The sequence below is a fragment of the Nicrophorus vespilloides genome, unplaced genomic scaffold (genome assembly GCF_001412225.1).
Source record: "Nicrophorus vespilloides isolate i.1.1-1 unplaced genomic scaffold, Nicve_v1.0, whole genome shotgun sequence".
In the NCBI taxonomy this organism is placed as follows: domain Eukaryota; kingdom Metazoa; phylum Arthropoda; class Insecta; order Coleoptera; family Silphidae; genus Nicrophorus; species Nicrophorus vespilloides.
In genome coordinates this window covers 11,233-31,147 of record NW_017096372.1, presented here as the reverse complement: position 1 = coordinate 31,147, position 19,915 = coordinate 11,233, and the positions used below count along the sequence as shown (strand labels likewise).

Sequence of the window (19,915 nt, the reverse complement as noted above, 5' to 3'; positions counted from 1 at the left end):
AGTAGGAGACAGACCATCAAGATACTCGTGCAGCGCCTCGTTGCTCTGGCTCTCTAATAAGTTCCTGAGTTGATTATTGGCTCTATTCAGGCGAGTTTTATCATCCGGATGGTGGGTGGTTTGCTAAATCTTCCTCAGCCTTCGTTTCTCTTTTACGAGGTTACGTACGTTTCCTGGACCTTTGTAGCTGGTTCGGATGGATGATGGATGAATGATAAAATAATTACATAATAAATCTGTCATAATAGGTTGTTGGGCATAAATATATTTGGCTAATTTTATTAATATATAATATTAACTGAAAAAAAACATGTGGATTTATATGTTTAATGTAAGAAATATATTACAGGGTGCATAAGGTATTTGATCACAGCCTTTTTAATGGTTGTACTGCATTCTAGTAAATTCTAGGTACCATGTTAGTAATTTAAGAGTAATGGCAGATCTCCAAATGACTAGTAAGTTTGTAAGTAGTTGGAGAACAAAGATGGCAACATATCGGAAGTGTTTAAATGCTAAACGATCTGACAAAACTAGAACGCCAGCATTTGCTCAAGGAATTCAGTATGGTTATGTGTAGAAAAACATCCCAGATTACTCTGTCATCAATTTTTCTACGATCCCCCACTCACTGCAAACAAACTATTGATCACGATCTCGGGAAATCAATGAGGTCACTAACTCTCAATCCCTTGGATTTTTTGGGGAAGAGGTCAATGAACACTCCCATAACACTAAAAATTCCTTAAAAGCTGCTATTGTCAGAATAATGTTTGCTATGAATCATAATTGTAACACGACAGCGCCCGTGTACAAAAAACAAGATTATACAAATCTTCAGCCGGCTTGGGCCTGAGTCCGTGACGTGGGAAGGTTAAGGTACAATTAATGGGGACTGATCGAAGCCGTACTATTTGATGTGTTACTGTAATTGTAACTATACGCTTAATACTATTGTATATACGTATCTAATGTAGCTTTACTTTAATGATTAATATTCAAAGATAATTACACACAAGGAAATATATCATTTAAAATGAGTGATTGATATTTGCGATGCATTTACACTTTTTTTCTTCAGTGGCATTTGCATGTTTACATGGAAGAAACTACAGCTGTGTGCACTGTGTTTATGTAAGTATGCCATTAATCTTCTTTATGATGCCTTATATTTATTTTCATCATATTTACCTCATTTCCGGCACTTATTCATTACATTTAATATAATTTCTTCTGTTGTTATAAATATGTAATAATGTTAGATAAAAATATTCAAAATACAACTTAGAATATGTATTTTTTTTATATTTTTGTTTATTCTAATTTCGACAAAGTCTTTTTGCCCAGGTGAAGTATTCGTCTTATGGCGAATGCGCCGGGTTAGTAACATTTTAGTCTCTTTTTGTTTCTTATTTCATAGCACAAATGTGCATAGACACATAGTATGCAATGTCATTATTCAAGTCGATATATAAACATTTTTACTTATATAATAAAATAAAGTAATAAATGATATTTCTTTGCATTTATTATAGTCTTCAAAATGAACTTTTAATATTTTTCAGTAAGAAAAATTGTCTTTAAAAGAAAAGCTCAATATTTATCGAAACTATATTTCTTCCTATCACCTCTTTTTCAAAGAATTGAGTGTTCTCATTACTGTCTATTCATCACTTTACCAACTTATCTCGCAAAATTTTCTGGTTCATTGAATCCATTCATACTAATGTATCGCTCATTCTTTTTGTGCAGACTTCTAATATAATAGCTATAACTACAATTTAAAATCATACAGATTTTTCTTTATGTGCTCAAATTCTATTTTCAAGGCTCTTTGTTGAATCAAATAAATTAGTTATGTTATATATTTTTTTTTTCTATTTTTTTAATTATCAGAATTAATGAATTGAATTAATAAAAGACATATGGTTACTAATATTTATTAAAAAGATAAAGGATAAACTCAGATTAAATTAATTTGTATATTATGAACAAATAATAATATAATAAAATGTTGGTCAATTTAAGTTATAAATACGTATTTATATTTGATAATTATTATTATTTTCATATTATATAAAACAAATTCTTTATAATTTCTTATATATCATTATTCCATCATTTATTTTCTTCTTTTTTTTTTTAATTTATAAACATAAGAAGTGATAACATAAACTTAATTATTTCAAATTATTTAACATTTTATATTATATAATAACAATTCATATAAGATTTACAAAAAAAATACCATATTATTTTGCTGGTATTATGTAATAAGAAAATATTATGCAGCCATGTCATCTCAATATATGTGCTTACATTGCAAGCGAGATATTAAATATGAAGTCTTGCCTAAAATATGTAGCATATTGAAGGAGTGAATCTGTAAGGAAAAGCGAATTTTACAACTTATAATTTCATGCATGCTAAAGTTTACCAACAGTAACTAAAATTTATTCTATACATAAAAATAATATATATACAAAGGGACAAAGTCTTTTTGCCCAAAGTTTTTTTTTTAATATATATATTTATATATTTTTTTAAATACAAACTCTCGATTGCTGGCAACGAGTAAATACTTTTGAAACTGTAACAAAATATAAGACTGAGCAGAATTACCAATTACCTAATATAAATAAATATTAATTTTAACAATAAAAACAATTAACTAACAACATTGTTCTAATTTCTAATATATACAAAAGTTAAAAAATGGTTTAAAATGTAGACTCAGTTTAGTCTACACAAAACTGGGGAAAAAATAAAAAAACAAAAAGCGCAAAACTTATTACACAACCTAATACATAGATAATTTCTAAGGTAATTTTAAAGTTGATGATTTTAGCTTAACTTTTTAGCTATCTGGTTTCTTTTTTTGATATTATAATTTATTTTATTTTTTTAATAATGACTTTTAATTTACATATAATCTCTTTTATTTATAAACAAATTTTATACTATTTTTCTTAGTATAAAAAATCTTTCATAAAATGATGTTTGAATAACAAAAAATCGATATGATTTACGTGCAGAAATATAATATTGCTTCTTCAGTTCTCACGCGAATGAACCGTTTCTCTTTTGTTATAAATTGTTCAGATCCGAGTATGGAAAATCAAGTTAATTTCCAGTCTGTGCGATGATAGCTAGAGAAGCACGTGCGTTATTTTTTTTATTCGCTTTCCCCTTTCTAATAGGTACGTAGACATGTGTACTCCGGAGGAGTTTGATAAATCGTGAAGATAGGTGTGTTAAATATTGGCTTAATTTGGATTCCGAAAATAGACTGCGATGCAAATGCTGTAGGTGCGATCGTGTCAACGGGTTTAAGTTGATTATCGGATCAAAGTTCACGTGATCCTGTGTGTGTGACTCGTGCGGCTTATCGATCGCAGGTCAGGACGATATTTACAATAAATCCCAATTCAATCCAGCCAACGTCGATTGTAATAAATGCTATGGATATTGAATTAACGCGCTCAAACATCTCTGCAAATTTGCATGTTAACAAATTTGCGCAGCTGCAAATCCATGTGTCACACAGTAATAACTATATATGAATACGTGCAGTTCAGAAGCGACTCGTAAGATTTTTTTGTAGTTATTCAGCAAGATAATAAATTTAAACTAATAATAATGTATATATCAATATAGTAATGGCTCGGGACACTGTGGAATTTCTCGTAGTTAGGTCGTTATGGATTCCTAGTGGAGTTAAAAGGTGAAGTTGGTCTTAGTTTAAATTCCAGTTGCTAAGAAGCATAGGTTCTAAGTTTGTTACTAGGTTCATATGAGACTAGATACTAGTTATTATACAATCAAATCTCTTTATATGTGGTTAATTTTCTGTATGTATATAGTTCCTCGATTAGTCCGGTTTGAAATAGTCCGGGATATTGGTGGAAATTGTTGTATTTATTAAAGCAGATTTTTTAAAAACATTGGTATTGTAGCATTATAAGTAAAATATTGGACTGCAATGATTTGAGCCCAATTGGCACGATAAGCAATGTGCACCTATACAAATCTATGTATATTATGTGTACTTCAGTGGCGGTTCATAGGATTTTAAAGAGTAAAGTATCAGCCACAGCAGCATGTTAAAAAATATAAAGCAGTACAAACCTATATTTATTATGGCAATAACTATGAGCAATTTATAATATTTTAAAGCTGTTGATGATAAAAGCCCAAAAAGCACGATAAGAAATGTGCATTGACACAATAAATGTAATAAGTATATACAAATACGTGTACATCAATAGCGGATCGTAAGAATTTGTAGCACTGAATCAAAATATTGGGGCTACAATATTATGATTCTAAATTGTACGATAAAAAATTACACTGATTACACAAATTTATTAGAATTATTACAATAAGTATATATTATACATCATCAATAGTTGTGTAACTATGTACACTATCAATGGTCGCAGTTACAATACAATACAACCAGCCCCAAATTATTTAAAAAATGCATTACGTCCACTTTTGTACAATTATTAGTGCTTCTGAACCGAAAACTCCATTATAATTTTATCCATTTTTTCTCTACTGTTTAGGATCTAAGAAATATTTAAACTAATAAAATATGTATCTTGCATAATAACAACACATAAGTTACTTTGAGTTATTTATATAATAGCAACGTATCTTGAACTGAAAATCTATCAGCTCAAACAGTTTGTATATTACATATAATAAATAAGACAATAGCGGTAACATTAAGTTGATTTTAGTTAAACTTCAGTCCATCCACTATGGATGGACTGCAGCTGTAGCTAACACACGAACCGCCACTGTTGTAAATAATACTGTAAAATAAATCTCACTTGTTGCTACATCGAAGGAAAACTAATATACCTGAAAATATATCTAAAGATTTAGAGAATTTCAATACTATTGACATATGCGATGAGCAATGTTGCGGACTTGAATAATGGAATTAGAATGATTTCGTCTGGTTTTGGATAATGATGATTATATGTGAATGTCACTCGGAATTAATATTATATTTGACCGAAAATCAATCAGATCAATTCCATAACACAAATACAATTTAGCCTATAATCCATCAGTAATTCATGCCAACCATGCTTTTCGTTCAATCGATAGTCCACTTTTTTACACATAATTACATATGGGTTATTTATAACTATATGATAGACTTCACTGTCTATAGCACTTTATAACCTGTATTTTTCTATATTGATTTTTTTTTTCAAGTGTGTTTATCGAAGATGTCGCTGGTAAACATTTTTTTAAATCATTTCAAAACATGGAAAAGCGATTGCGCTATGAAATTTATTTAAATTAAATGTAAACAAAACAAAATTCATATTTAATATTTATTAAAAATATCATGCACTATATATACAGATGCAACATTTATCGGAAATAACGTTTCGTATTCATTTAATTATTTAAGTACTCGTTGATTATTTTATGGGGTTCGATAATGAAAGCTCTGTTTATTTTAAATGTCAATTAATTGAAAACATCACATTACATATTTTAATTAATTAATTGTAGATTACACTACGTTAAGTATTTAATTAAATATTAATTAATTATCTAATCTATTTGAGCAGTCAGGAAATTCGCTATAGACAATTGTTGGAAATTGTTGTAGACTATTGTAATATATTTTATAAATTATTTAATTGAAGTTAATCTAACTTCATTTATAAATGAATGTAATTAGATTCTCAATAAAATAACAACGAAAATCGATTACTCGCACTAGGCTATACGTCAACAACAAAATTCAGAATATCGGGCACAGTAATCAAGCAAAGAAAATCATAAATTATCGGGGGTATCCATCCATAGCAGACTGTCCTTTGTCCAGCACATCAGAGACCATCGCAGCAGCAGAGGCAACTATAGCTGTAACCAGACTGATGCTAAACAACGGTGGTTCGAATTCAAGCAAGAAAAGTTTGCTCGATGTAGTGGCATAGTTTATAACGTTGTACGCTGCTCCTGTATGGAAAGAAGCAATGAAGTTGCAGAGCTACAGAAGTTCAATGATCTGGCGTAGGGGAGCAATAATGATCTGCATGATGGCATATAATCCCAGAAATAGGATCCTCCAATTCCAGAAAACACGATGAAACAAATTTCCACCTGAACCGTAAATCGATGCTTCGACAAGTACCTGAACTTTATATAGAAGAAGGAGGATGAAAAAGGACGTTATTTAGATGATGTATGAGCGGAAGCAAATCTTGGAGAAGTGTAAGAAACAGAGGCGTTCGTTGGGGAAATGCTGAAGAGTCAAGAGAAGTAGGACATCATAACAAGATAATTATCAGGGGTGCTCTCGATTAAGGAAGATGATTATGAAAAGAAGCTGAAAATGACCAAAATACTCATGATGAAGTAGAATGGTTTTAGTCGGTAATAATTCGACAGTACCACGACTACTCCTCTGCATGATTCTTGCAAAAAGAGGCTATTCATATTTTTTTACTTGAAATAATATATTTTTCAATAACTGAATTTGATTAATTTAGAAAACACATAAATTATATTAACCAAATTCGCGTATTTGTTTAAGATAAATATGCTCAAAGTTATATAATGTGTCATAACTTCGAAATACCGGAAGACCTCTCATATCTCAAACTAACTTTATAGTGCTAAGTATCGATATTAAATTACAAATTGTCTTCAAACTGATGGCGGACCTCACTTAATGCTTTTAGTAATATGAATATGGATCAATATACTGCATTTTAGAAAAAAGTAGTATTCAATTACACATTGTCCTTCAATTAAATAATTTCTTGAATTATTTTTATATAATGTAATATAATTAAATTTATGAAAGTATATAAAACTTCTTATAATATCAATTTCTTATTTAATTCATCATATTAAAAAAAAAATCAGTATAGCGTGTCTAGACATATAAACATCACTGAAATTATCTAAAATGAAACCGCTTACATGTCTCTCACGACATTCATTAATTATGTAACATATTTCCGAAACTGCCAGGACGCATTCACGTTCAAGTGTATTCCACACAACATCCTGTGTGGAGGTTGATTTGGGTCGACATTTTTCGTCTAAATGTTATGATGATATCTGGCTTATCCTGTTTTTAACACGTATTACTTCTCTTCCTGAAACTCTTTTAGTAGTTGAACTTTGTAAATTTCATTTACATGCATTACACAACACAAAAAAACTAATTTGAAATAAAATTACCAGGATATACCAACAGTTTCTCCATAGCTGAAAGAAGTGCAAGGCACAAAAAATATTATTTTGAAATTTTGAACTATATTATAATCTCATTTTTTAATAGATTTTTGCTTTATAATAATAATAATTTTCATTTGTTCTAATAAATTAAACAACTATATAATTCAATTTGTTAATAATCTTACTAGGCTATAAATTAATATCATTTTATAAATTAAAAATTGTTTTTGGTATTGATTATAATTATCACGTGTTCATTTAAAATCAATTTATTTTATATCAACGTCAAGGGTGTCCTTTTAATTTGATTACATCACGAAATAATATTAGCCTGTCAGAACCTATCAAAGTTGTCAGACGCAAAGCAAAGTTAATTATTTCGTATTCGATAGATTACCTTCTGGAAACATGGAATTATGTAAGTTAAAAAAAATAAATTTAACGATTTAAACGTTTTTCGACGATTCAATTTATAGACATATCATTGTTGTTATTAATGACAATTTTATTAATCCATATAGACAAAAAATGTTTTATATTTGATAAAAATTAATATTGGTAATGTTTATATGAATTTCAAATTTAAATAGTCAAAATAATTGGTTTTGATAGAATAAAAAAATTACTTATTTTGTCATCAATTCATTTTTGAAATTATTCTAGTTTTTTGTTATTATATATAGTTTTACATAATATTGGTTTAAAATATTCTATAAGATTTTTTTTTTATAAAAATTTCACAATTTTATATATTTCATAACATTAACATTGTTTTATACAAAATTGTTCTAATGTTAAAAATTTAATTTTGCTCACTTTATTATTATTATATATTTATTTTGAAGTATATTCCATAAGTAAACAAATTATTACTAAATATAAAATAATTATAGACAGTGCAAAATAGTATTTGTGAATTTCAAGTTATATTCGGATGTAAATCGATTTTATGCGACCGTTCTTCGTAATTGATATGACAGCTTGCACATATGCACACTTCCCGAGGATTTTGTCACGAGAATTTATGGATTTCGTCCATCAGGGTTGCAATTTAGGTAATCCACTCGTGGCGAACGCCCTAACTCGTGTTTTCTTCCATAAATATAATATAAGGAAGAGGAAATAATTATTTTGTATTACGACATTGTTCTGAATAGAAAAATGAATGCAATTTTCTTTGAATTTTCTGGTAATCATTGAAAAACAACAATTTATATAAATTGTAAAATACATAGTTCGTTGTATAACACTATAAAGTATTCTTTAGTCTAATATTTTTTAGAAGAATATTGCTTAATATTTGAGTACTTCTATCCACACTATTTAGAGAAGAATTTATAACTGAATTCAAAACAAACTAAGATGGATAATTAGTTCTTCTAGATTATCTGTCCTACAGTTGTGTATATGATGCGTATAGTTGACATTAAAGCAGTGTTTCCCTACGTGCGGCCCACGCCCCAAAGAGGGGCAATTTAATTCTTAAAGGGCGCATTTTTCACATAGTTTAACCATATGACGTATTATAGGGGACATAAGAATTTTATAAAAGCTTTGGTGGGACATTGCACAAAAAAACATTGGGAATCACTGCATTAAAGTCATGGACATATAGACATGTCCATGACCGCGTATCTCAATCTTTTAGCCGTGCGACCTAAAATATTTGTTTGTAGTTGTACAACGACCCAATTGCTAATAGTATTTCACCAATTCCTTGCTGAAATGTTACCCAAAATTTGCTCTGGTTCATAATTCTACGGAATAAAAAAAATGATTTTAAATTATTATAAAATAGATTATTTTCGAAAAAAAAAATCAAATATATTCTTGATTTATGTTGTCTTATTTCTCGAAAAATAGTCATTGAATAGCAATTAATCTTAGATTCTCATGTACTTAATATTAAAAGTCAATATGAAACTAAATTGAATTATGGAAATAATAGTTGTATAACTTTTAAATATTAATAAAATAGTTGAAAAAATTACACAAACATTTTTTAAAAGTACATAAAAAGAGAACTTCTTATTTACATTTATAGAAATAAATTCTAAACTGTCTAGATTCTAGTTCAGTTTGTAAGCATGAACTTAGTCTAAAATTATGCAAAATATTTACGGCAGTGAAAGTTTATTTTTTCACGCGATCGCTTTATGCACTCGCCGCCGCGTTGTTTGAACTTGAAAATGGTCTTCAGCCTCAAAAGATTCTATTATTACCGCGTTTCAAATTTGAAATTCAAACGAGGATAGGGATATTAAATGTATCCTTTTTTGCATTTATATTATACGGAATATTTTCCACTACATGCTGCGCTACGTAAGGATCGAAGTAAAAACATTCTCAATAGTGTCGAGGAATCGCGCGAAGGAAATAACGTAAATATTTGATTTCCGTGTCGAGAATTCCCGATTTATGGAAATCGTTGCATAATAATAATAAAAAAAATGGGCTTCCTCTATTAATGGAGCGTCACCTTTTTTTGCGCTATTTTTCCCGCAGCTTTAGATGGGCTTTAATTATAAGAGATTGTGAATACATTTCTGAATAATGCAATTTTCACGCACGCGATTCATGAATACGATATTAAAATTCTAAAATACCACTTTTCATTCATGTATTCGATTATTAGATTTCTGATTTTTTTTAGGTCCATTTAAAAAAAAATCAAATTGTATTGACGATGCTATTAAAATTGATCTACATCACTGTTTCCAAAAGAATAAATTAACCTGTAAGTACTACGGATGGGTCAGAGCGACTGGTAAAGTTCTATATATTCAGGTATCTTTGTATATAATTTGTTGTATTTTTGAAATATTAAAAATGGTTCATTTTGACCCATAGGTAGTACTAGCATTTCAAAAGCATTTTAATCAATACTTGTAAGATAACGTTTGTAAATTCAAGTTTAGCTTTTCACTAATGTTATAAATTCATTCTTTAGTATCTTCATTTGCAACATTTATTAAAGCTAAAGTATATATTTAGATTTATATTTAGCAAAAATGTCATTACTTTTATAGACTTTTATTACTAAAACTTTAGCTTCTTTTTAGGAAGTACAGAATTACCTCGCATAGTCCGGGTAATCGGTTCTGTCAATATCTGGAACTGTTTGAAATAGAGTATTTTAAAACCACATAAATTAGTATACTAACTTTTACGAATATTTTTTGGATCAATTATTATTTAGTTTGTTTTTAAACATTCAAACCGGACTATAGTGAATCTAGACAAATCAAAGCCGGATTATACAAGATATTTAACTAAAGTTTTATTTTATTACGTCTTAGAAACTTTTTTAAACTATAATTATTTTAAACATAAGAATTACTTTCATTTTTATTAAGATATTGATAAGTATTAAATTTATTTGAAACCAATCAGAATTATATCCACTTCATTATAACTGTTAGAACATTCTATATATCCAATTAAATTGCCAATTGTTCAAAGAAAAAAATTCTAATTAGATAAAAAGCAATATTTGATTTACACTCTTTAATTACTAAAATTTACATATATTTTAAATATTTTTTTAAGAGGTCCATTTTCGGCAACTTTCTTCTTTCAAAAAATTAAATTATTTTATTTACAATAACTAAGCAAATAACTAAGTTTATTTAAGTTACAAATAAATGTTTTAACTTTTGGATTAATAACTTGATTTTACGACCACAAATAATCCACAAGGCAAACAGTCGATCGTTAAAACGTGCACATTTTTTTTTTATCCAAGTATTTTATTTGTATTTATATATTTTTTTACTTAAAATTTAAAATAAATGAAGTTGCAAGCTAAATTCTTGATAGTATCTAAATTGATTTTTATATAATCAAACTAAATTAAAAAAAAAAATCAATAAAATGTATTTCAGTATGTAGAATGCATGAATAGAATTGTAAATCAAGCCATAAAGATGATCGTTAAAAGTTTAATAGCGAATAAAGTATTTAAATTTAGAATCCGCAATAGTTATCATAAGCTTAAATTCCGTTTCGCAACAATTGTGTTGGAAACATTATTCGACAGGGAAACAGGCGAACATAGCGGGACGAATCCCTTGCGTACTGATGGAGCGCAGATGGATTAAGTTAATAAATCTTATTTGAGAGAAATTTACATTCTTAGAGCGTCCCTGAGTATCTGAGCAGCTTAATCCACTTTCAGAAGAGCTAGGATTTAATGCCGTGTGTATTGACCTCAAGGCTCCCCAGAGATCCTGCCAAATTGGACGGAAGAAGTAGAAAAAAGAAGGATTCTCGGTTCACATTCATCACCAACTAAAGAAAGTGAAATCCCCAATCGCAGCACGCCAGTTAATTAATATTTGGGTAAATTCAAACGGAAATCCAGCAGCAGTAAATGATTAGTCGATCGGTAATTATGGTATCTATCTCTGTTCCAATCCGCTCTCCAATTCCAATATCAATAATTCAAGACCCAATTCGGTTACGTTTGGTATTTCTTGCTCCGAATTTCAATCACAACATTGATTGCCATATGCATATGCAATTCTAATCATTTAAAAACATTAATGATTCGTTTAAAATTAATTTACTAAATACGTATAAAAGTAGCAACACAATGTAAATTTAAAAAAAATGTTTTAAGACTTGTGTTTTTTATTACATTATTTCCGATTATATCGGTGTAGCTATTCAATTTCATCATTAATGTTTAAAATTTGACTCTTTGCAAGTATTGTATAATCAATTAAAGTGTAAAATAATCAATATTTATTTCATTCAACATAGATCTAAAAATAGGATTGTGGTACAAATAAACGTGTAATATTTGTAAAAGTAAAGGTGGATTCTTTTAGTAGTTTGACCTATTTATGTAGCCACTTTCACTGCATTGTCGGATTCAATCGAAGAGAAAATAATAGAAAGAAATACATACAATTGGCGCTCTACTTGATTGAATCAAAGAAGCAACATTTTATTTGTCTTAAATAAATTAAATAAATACATATAAAAACAATGTATTTATATATTACAATGAACATATTCCTAAAATTATAATAAATTTAAATTAATTAGCTGCTGCAAAGGCCTTTTTACATTTATAATTATTGTTTTTTTTTATATAATCTATTTTTATTTCATTTCTTATAATGTTTATTAGTAAATTACTCAATTATTTTAATTAAATTCATTTTTTTATTAAGAAATAATAAAAATGTCAAAAACTTCAACTAGAAGATTTGGGGAAATTGTTACTTCAGGTTCAGTCTTGTATAATCCTTTCTTAAATTGTGATTTTGGACCACACTAATTTTGTATCTCATACCAACAAAAGTGTAAGTCATATTTAGGTATTCAGGTTTCATTTCTCTATTAATGAAATTTTTGGTTCAAAATACACTTGTAGCTTCTCAACAGTATTAATTGATCTTTCTACAGTTAACATAATTTTTGAATAATAGAATATAATAAGTCAATAAATGTCTTCAAGTTATTTAAGTAGATTAATACTATAAAAGAATAAAAATAATTGAATTTTTGTTTTGTATTAAATTTAGTTTATTAAAATTGTGAAAATGTAAAAGTGTATAACTTTGTGAAAACTACAATCACATCCCAATAATCTAGCGGAATATCTACTAGTAATTCCAACATACAGACTTAAAAAGTGCAAAATTCAAGAATTACAACATAGAATTAATTAAATGACATTATACTAATCTATACAGATGGATACTGTTGAGTTATACATCTTCATTAAAGAAATATAGTAAACAAAAAATTTACTTGAATAGTTAATGTTGCAGGAATTTTATGTAATCATAAAATAATTTCAATAACTTTTTGTCAATTTTTGATCTTTCGGAGATATTGATTGTTTAAGTATTATCACTATTAATACTATTAAAAATTTAAGGTATAAAATAAAATAATTATACCTAGACTTCTTGTAATATAATTATTTATATAATATTTTCAATATTTAACATGCCCATGAACCTTGAGCCTAACATCATGTTACTACTATTGGAGTTTCTATTCTAGGTCATGTAAATAATTTCATGGCCATTAACGTACTGTTTTATTATGTTGGTATTACGTATATTCTTATTTTTGTTTTTCGATTAAATTTCAAAATATCATCACAAATATATTTCGGGTGGAAAATATTGAATTTAAATTATTTATTTGTAATTGTATTGAGTAATAATAATTACAAAACGTGTGTATATTTCAAAAATATTATAACAAAACCTAACAGTTTCCAAATATTATTTAATTTGTTTTATAATTTTATAAAATAAAATATAAAGTATTACATTAATATTGATAATATTTAAAATAGGTTATTTTATAATATAGGCCTAATTGTGTGTGTTGTATATAAAAACTAGTTAATTAAACTCTTATTAGAATAAATTAACAACGAGCTTGTAATGACGCGAGACCAAACATTTTAAAGTAATTTTCCTGGTTGAAACTTTATCAGAATATATTACAAAAGTTGGTGTCAATATTGAGCGTAGCATTACAATTCGCCAAACTTTCTACAAAACAGTATATGAAAAAAAAATCAAATAAAATCTATCTGCAGACATAGATTTTGCATAATATATTATTTTAAATTATAATTGATTCAATAATTTGTTAGTATTGTATATTCTTATCATTTTATTATAAATATTTTTTTGATCATTAAAATTCTAAAATAAATGAGACTTCTCTTGTTGAATACACTTTACTAATTTGTATTCACACTTGGAATACGTAAGAGTATATTTGAAGTTCATTACGTTATTGCAAAAGGCAATAAATGTTGTATAGGAATAGTGAATAGCGAATATTTGTTCCGAATATGTATCCAAAATTAATTCAATTTCTCAAACAGTTCGGTGTTATATAGTAAAGATGCAAATGTTATTAAACAGGACTATGCGATATAGTAATACTGCATACATTTTTTTACCACAGCAATACCTCGCATAAACCGCCTTAGATCGTCCCCGATTCACTGCTAAAGGTTTGAAAATTACAAAACAAACTATTTTTTTTCATTTTCATTTTAATCAATTTTTATAACTTTAAATAAGTATATAAAACTTTTTAAAACTAGTGAGATTGGTATGGACTTTTGCCTCTGTCCATAGCCCTCAGATATTAGTTTTTTTTTACAAAAAAAGAAACAAAAATGACTTAAACAACAAACTAAATTCAATTTAAATTGTATAAAAAAATAATAGTACACGTTTTTCAATTTATACAGTTTTTGTGCGGTCCTTTTTTATGCGGTATATGAAATCCAACAAATTCCAACGGCGTCATTGTAATGTTTTCTCTCAGTGTACAATCTACTCAAACGATTCTGTTAGTCGATTTGGAACCAATTCATCACAAGAAGATGCTCGTTTTGGATTAATACGACTAGCAGTGAATTATGTATATGCATTTTGAAAATTTCTCCATATATACAATGATAAATTAAATGTTTCCATGTGCAATTTAATTATTTATTTTGATTGGATGCACTTTCTTATTTTCGTAAATCTTTGACGTATTTTCTAAGTGCGATTTTTTTTTATGCACCGCAAAAAAAGTTTCTCTAATGTATTATATTATGTCATTTGTTATATGTAATAATTTATGAAAAATTCAAATTTTTTTTGTGCGATTTTTTTTATGCACTCCCGCACTACCGCACAAACAAAGTTTTACTGTAGAGTTAAGTCTCGTTTTGTGCAGTTTACTTTATGCGGTTTTAAAGTCCTCGATTAGTGCGAATACCAACAGTCAGGGATATTGACGGAACCAATAAACCACAGATTTTCTGTATCAAGCTAGTGCATTTTCTTAATAATTCTAATACTTTTTTCGGTTAATAACTCATGATGCATCTGCAGTTTTATAATAATGTTATAATACTGAGCATTATTACAAATGTAATCTTACTAATGTATATTAAAGGACAATGATGTTAAAAAATAAAACCAAAGATTAGGATTAATGAAAAATAATTGGATTTCTGTAAATATATTTTTAGTTTCTTATAAAAAAATATTATTTACAAAAAAAAAGTTTATTTTCATCAAAATTATATTCGTACCTCATCTTGTATGTATATAGGTCAACTATACTGCCATATCCTTGACCGACAATTAAATTTTCATACGAGTTAGCCACCATTGTTTAACATATATGCTTTCAACAATGGGGAAGTCATTTGTCCACCTTTAAACAACCTCAATGAATGTCCACTATACTTAATTGAAAAACGTATATTATCTAAACTATAAATTATACTAGTCGCAGTAATTTGAAACAGTTAATTATAATACAAGAATGTGTATTATCCGCTAAACAAATCTGAGTTTTTTTATAGTGAAGATGGTAACGGTTTTCTTAACTGAATGTGCAGCGAAAAGAAAATTAATTTATAGTTGTATCGGTGAAAGGAGCTGTAAGTAATGAGACACGAACTAATCGCATTGCACGTCGTGGGAATTATTCTTGTTGACTTTATTAATATTTCAAATGGCCTGATTCCTGCGCACATACACTCAAACGGACACAAAAGCATTTATTTTCGGTAGGAAAATTAATGATCTCACACTAACACGCTTTGTACATGGAGAAATTACATTCACTGTAGAATACTTCGGGTATACACCAAGACTCAGGATTTTCATCCTCTAGGTAAACTTTACTTTAAAGCATCCTGCGGCTATTTTAGCACAGCTTCACTACCTGCTAAATAAGATTAATTAGCAAACTGTTCGCCCGACTTCCGCTTACGTAGGTGACACATCCTCATATAAGTCAATATATCACGTGGCACATTACTAAAATCAACAATTACAGCACTAATATCAAGCAGAGGCATCTCAACATAATTTGTAATACTGAGAATATATCAAAACAAGTATTTAGTTATTCAGCTTGGGACATCTTATCATATAGGCCTAAGGCCTACAAGACATTTGGAGGATTACGAAAGATATAAAATAGTTGAATTAGAATTTAATTGAAATGATGAGGAAAGCATCTAAATAAATATTTATCCATAAAAACATTTAAATCAAAATTATCTAGCCCACGCTTCATCACGGATTCAATCACGGATCCATCAAACATATTTAAATTTGAATCTACTTAACTGGCGCTTAGGGCCCACAACAACCTTAATGTGGATGCATTGTGCGGCTTCGATCAGTCCGTATTCATTTGAATCAGGTTTGAAAATTTAAAATAAAATATGTCTTCGATTAGTTCGAAATATTGGCGGAACCAATAACTCGCACTATACAAATATTGGTGTAATAATATCAGCAGTTGAACAGTTGTTTTCAATTGTGTATTTTGATGTTTATATGAAAGTCGGATATGTTGAAATATCAAACGAAAGAGATGAAGTAGCTCCGCACACTGACCTATATTTACCATCTTGAATAGTTTTGCTCTTTTTACTTGTGACTATTTTGAATCTAATAAACGACACGCGGCTCGGCATATATCCAAACTGCTAGCATGTGCCATTGTTAACGTCCAATTTAAAACGTCTTGCATTTTACTCAGGTTTCTTGTAAAATGTGTTCACATAAATATGTTTTCATCGTGCATGTCATATGGACATTTGCTGTTAAGCTGTCAAGTAGAATATAAAAATGCGGTATATATTTATTATTGATAATACTAAGTAAATATAAACTAAGGAAGTATGAAATGTACCTCAAGTAGCAACTTTTATACCTTTGATATTTAATTTATTTTCTTTTGAAGATACTTCTTTCAGATGCACGTTTTTGTTTGTGATTATCTGTCAAATTGCCTTTTTTCGATTAATTTTTATTTTTGAATATAAGTTCCATTGCTAAACTAATGCAGTGCTTACAACTCGAAGTGTCAACGAAGTATTAGGCTAATAAACACACAGCACGTCGATGGTTTGAGAAGTTTAGATTTGGCAATTTTGATATTTAAAATAAACCAACATGGTAAGCCGAAAACTGCAGTGGAAACATCTCAAACTACACGTGAATTAAGAGGAAGGTTTGACGTTACAATTTCAACAATTCTAATCCATTTGAAAGGTAAATATAAACAGGCCAAACCTCTTACAGCACAAATCTCCACCAGAAACTCCACCTCAAACTAGAAGAGCTCAACTTGAAAACACTCTGTCAACCACCATATTCTACCTACTTTTGCAAACATATATTCTTTGTCGGTATTAATGGTTTTAAAATCATTTTTTTTAAGCACAACATACTTTTTGATATATTGAATCTTAATGTAAATACATCATGATAAAATCAATATTTACAATCTGCTTCTGTCCTTCAACAACATTAATTTATCAAATGCTCTAATACATTTTAATTTGATTGTAACAACAGTACAAAGGATAATCTATGTCATACTTGGCAGTATGAATGATACAAATGACAGTTTAAATGACTTGAAAAACACGAATGATAGTTTAGTTAACAAGAACAAAATTCATGACAATTTGGAATAGAATCATTGTATGGATTTTAATTAATTGCATTTATTAACTATGTTGACATTTACTGAATTCACTATTTGAAATTAATATTTATTATTCAACATCTATAAATTATACTATCTCTTTCTTAGATACATCTAATAAACCACTATCAACATCTGTTTGTGAGCTTTGTAATGTCAGCTTCCAACATCTTCGAATCGACTGAAACGTGAACCTGTGTGAAATTTAAATGGTTTGTTTGATCTCGCGTTTGATCTCGCAGTCAATTATGGATATTTTGGCAAGAACTGTGTTCTACATTCACTTCGTTTATTCCCTTAATTGCTGCTGTTTTAAGCTTACATGCAATAAATTGCATTTGTATTATGTTTATTCATTATTGCAGATCTTTATTCAGTTGCATCCAAATATTAATTTAAATTGACTCAAACATTGGATTAAAGAAATATAATAGTCATCTGATCCTAAATGTGTTAACAATTATTTTTTATAAAAGAAAAGTTATACTAAAAATATTTGTCAATTAGATACTTTACACTTTCTATAATAATTATTAAACAACTAGCAAGTAAAGAAAAAATAATTTCAAATTATGTTTTTAAATTTAAATAACATTGTTTAGATGAATAACAATTTCCCTAAATATTTAAGGTTTAATTTAAATTCAATTAAGAATAATGAAATAATGAAAACATATGTTAGACTATTTATTTGAATCTACCAATTCAGTTTTTCTTGTCTATTTATGTATATTACATAATAAATATATAATGTAAATTTACGTTGTTGTATAATATATAAATATAGAAGAAGTTTTGAGATATTTTTCAATGATCTGTACAAAATTGACTTTCTATTTCCGTTGAGATGTTAGATTGAACTCGATTCGAAAGTAGGGTATATGCATCATATGTTTGTTTCTGTCAAAAAAAAAACTTTTGATGTTCACATTTTCAAGTTAGCAATGCCTATATAAATATCTTCAATTTTATATAAGCCTTTTATAATATTAAATTGAATTGTATGAATGGTGACACTTGACGTCATCCGCAGATATGGATAAAAAATAATGCACCGATCAATCGCACATACTAATTTACTATATCAAAATTATCAAATACATTAAATATTCATTGCATTTTTTTTTCAGTTAAGTAATAAAAATTGATTTTAAATCAAATAAAGGAAAATGGAAAAGCAAATTTATTAATAATAAACGTTTCATGCAGCACTTATTTTAATTAATATTTTATAATTTTAGATGTATGTTCTATACAAAGGAAGCTTTTATTCCAATAATTAAATTAATAGATCAAAGTCCTTCAACAAAATATTTTTTATATGATTATTGATTCATTGATTCCTCACGTATACTATTCCATCTTTAAATCATACTTAACGGGTGGGCACTTTCAGGTTAAACACAATGACGAAATGACTACTCTACGACCGATCAGCTCTGGAGTCCCTCAGGGAAGCGTTTCGGGCCCCTTGATATATCTCCTTTTCACGGCGGACTTGCCTACATCTCAACAAGTCACTGTGGCCACGTTCGCTGATGACACTGCAATCCTGGCATCGCCTTATTAACATCGAAAACTGTGGAGAACTATAGCCAACTAGGCTAAGTCGATGCATGTGACGTTTACTATGCGTCGACAGACCTATCTTCCAGTCCTATTAAATAATAATAGCAAAGGCTAGCACAAGATACTATAATCGGCTAGAGAATCAACCAAACTAACTGGCTACGGAGCTGATGCATACTGTAGATCAGAGGTTCCCAAACTTTTTTGTGTCGTAGACCCCTTGTCATGTTTTTCGGTTTTGGGTAGACCCCCTACTTACCTGATATTAAGATCTTTGCTCTGAGACTGCGTATGTTTGTAACAAGATGATACTGGTATATCATTATATGCAGGTTTTTACAAGTTCAAAATGTATTGCAACCACAAAGCAAATGCCTACATCCTACAACTTACACAATTTTATAAACATATATAATACATTTTTTACTTCATAATTACTTTTATAAATAATGTATATATCTTTATATTATAAGATAGTATAATAGATAGTAATAGGTACTATCAGTGTATGTTGAGATACACTATCATGACCCCTTGCAGGTTGTCATAGACCCCTGGGGGTCGATATAAACCACTTTGGGAATCACTGCTGTAGATCATCGTCAAAGACTGAAGAGGTTTAAAC

General features: G+C 28.5%; 1 long non-coding RNA gene across 1 annotated transcript in view; it reads left to right on the top strand.

The window, feature by feature from the left end:
* LOC108556855 overlaps positions 1-19,537 on the top strand; it is a 46,650-nt gene extending 27,113 nt beyond the window's left edge. The window contains exon 3 of the long non-coding RNA XR_001890840.1: positions 19,118-19,537. This is a non-coding gene — a long non-coding RNA (uncharacterized LOC108556855). The remainder of the gene's footprint in view (positions 1-19,117) is intronic.
* The last annotated feature ends 378 nt before the right edge of the window (positions 19,538-19,915 follow it).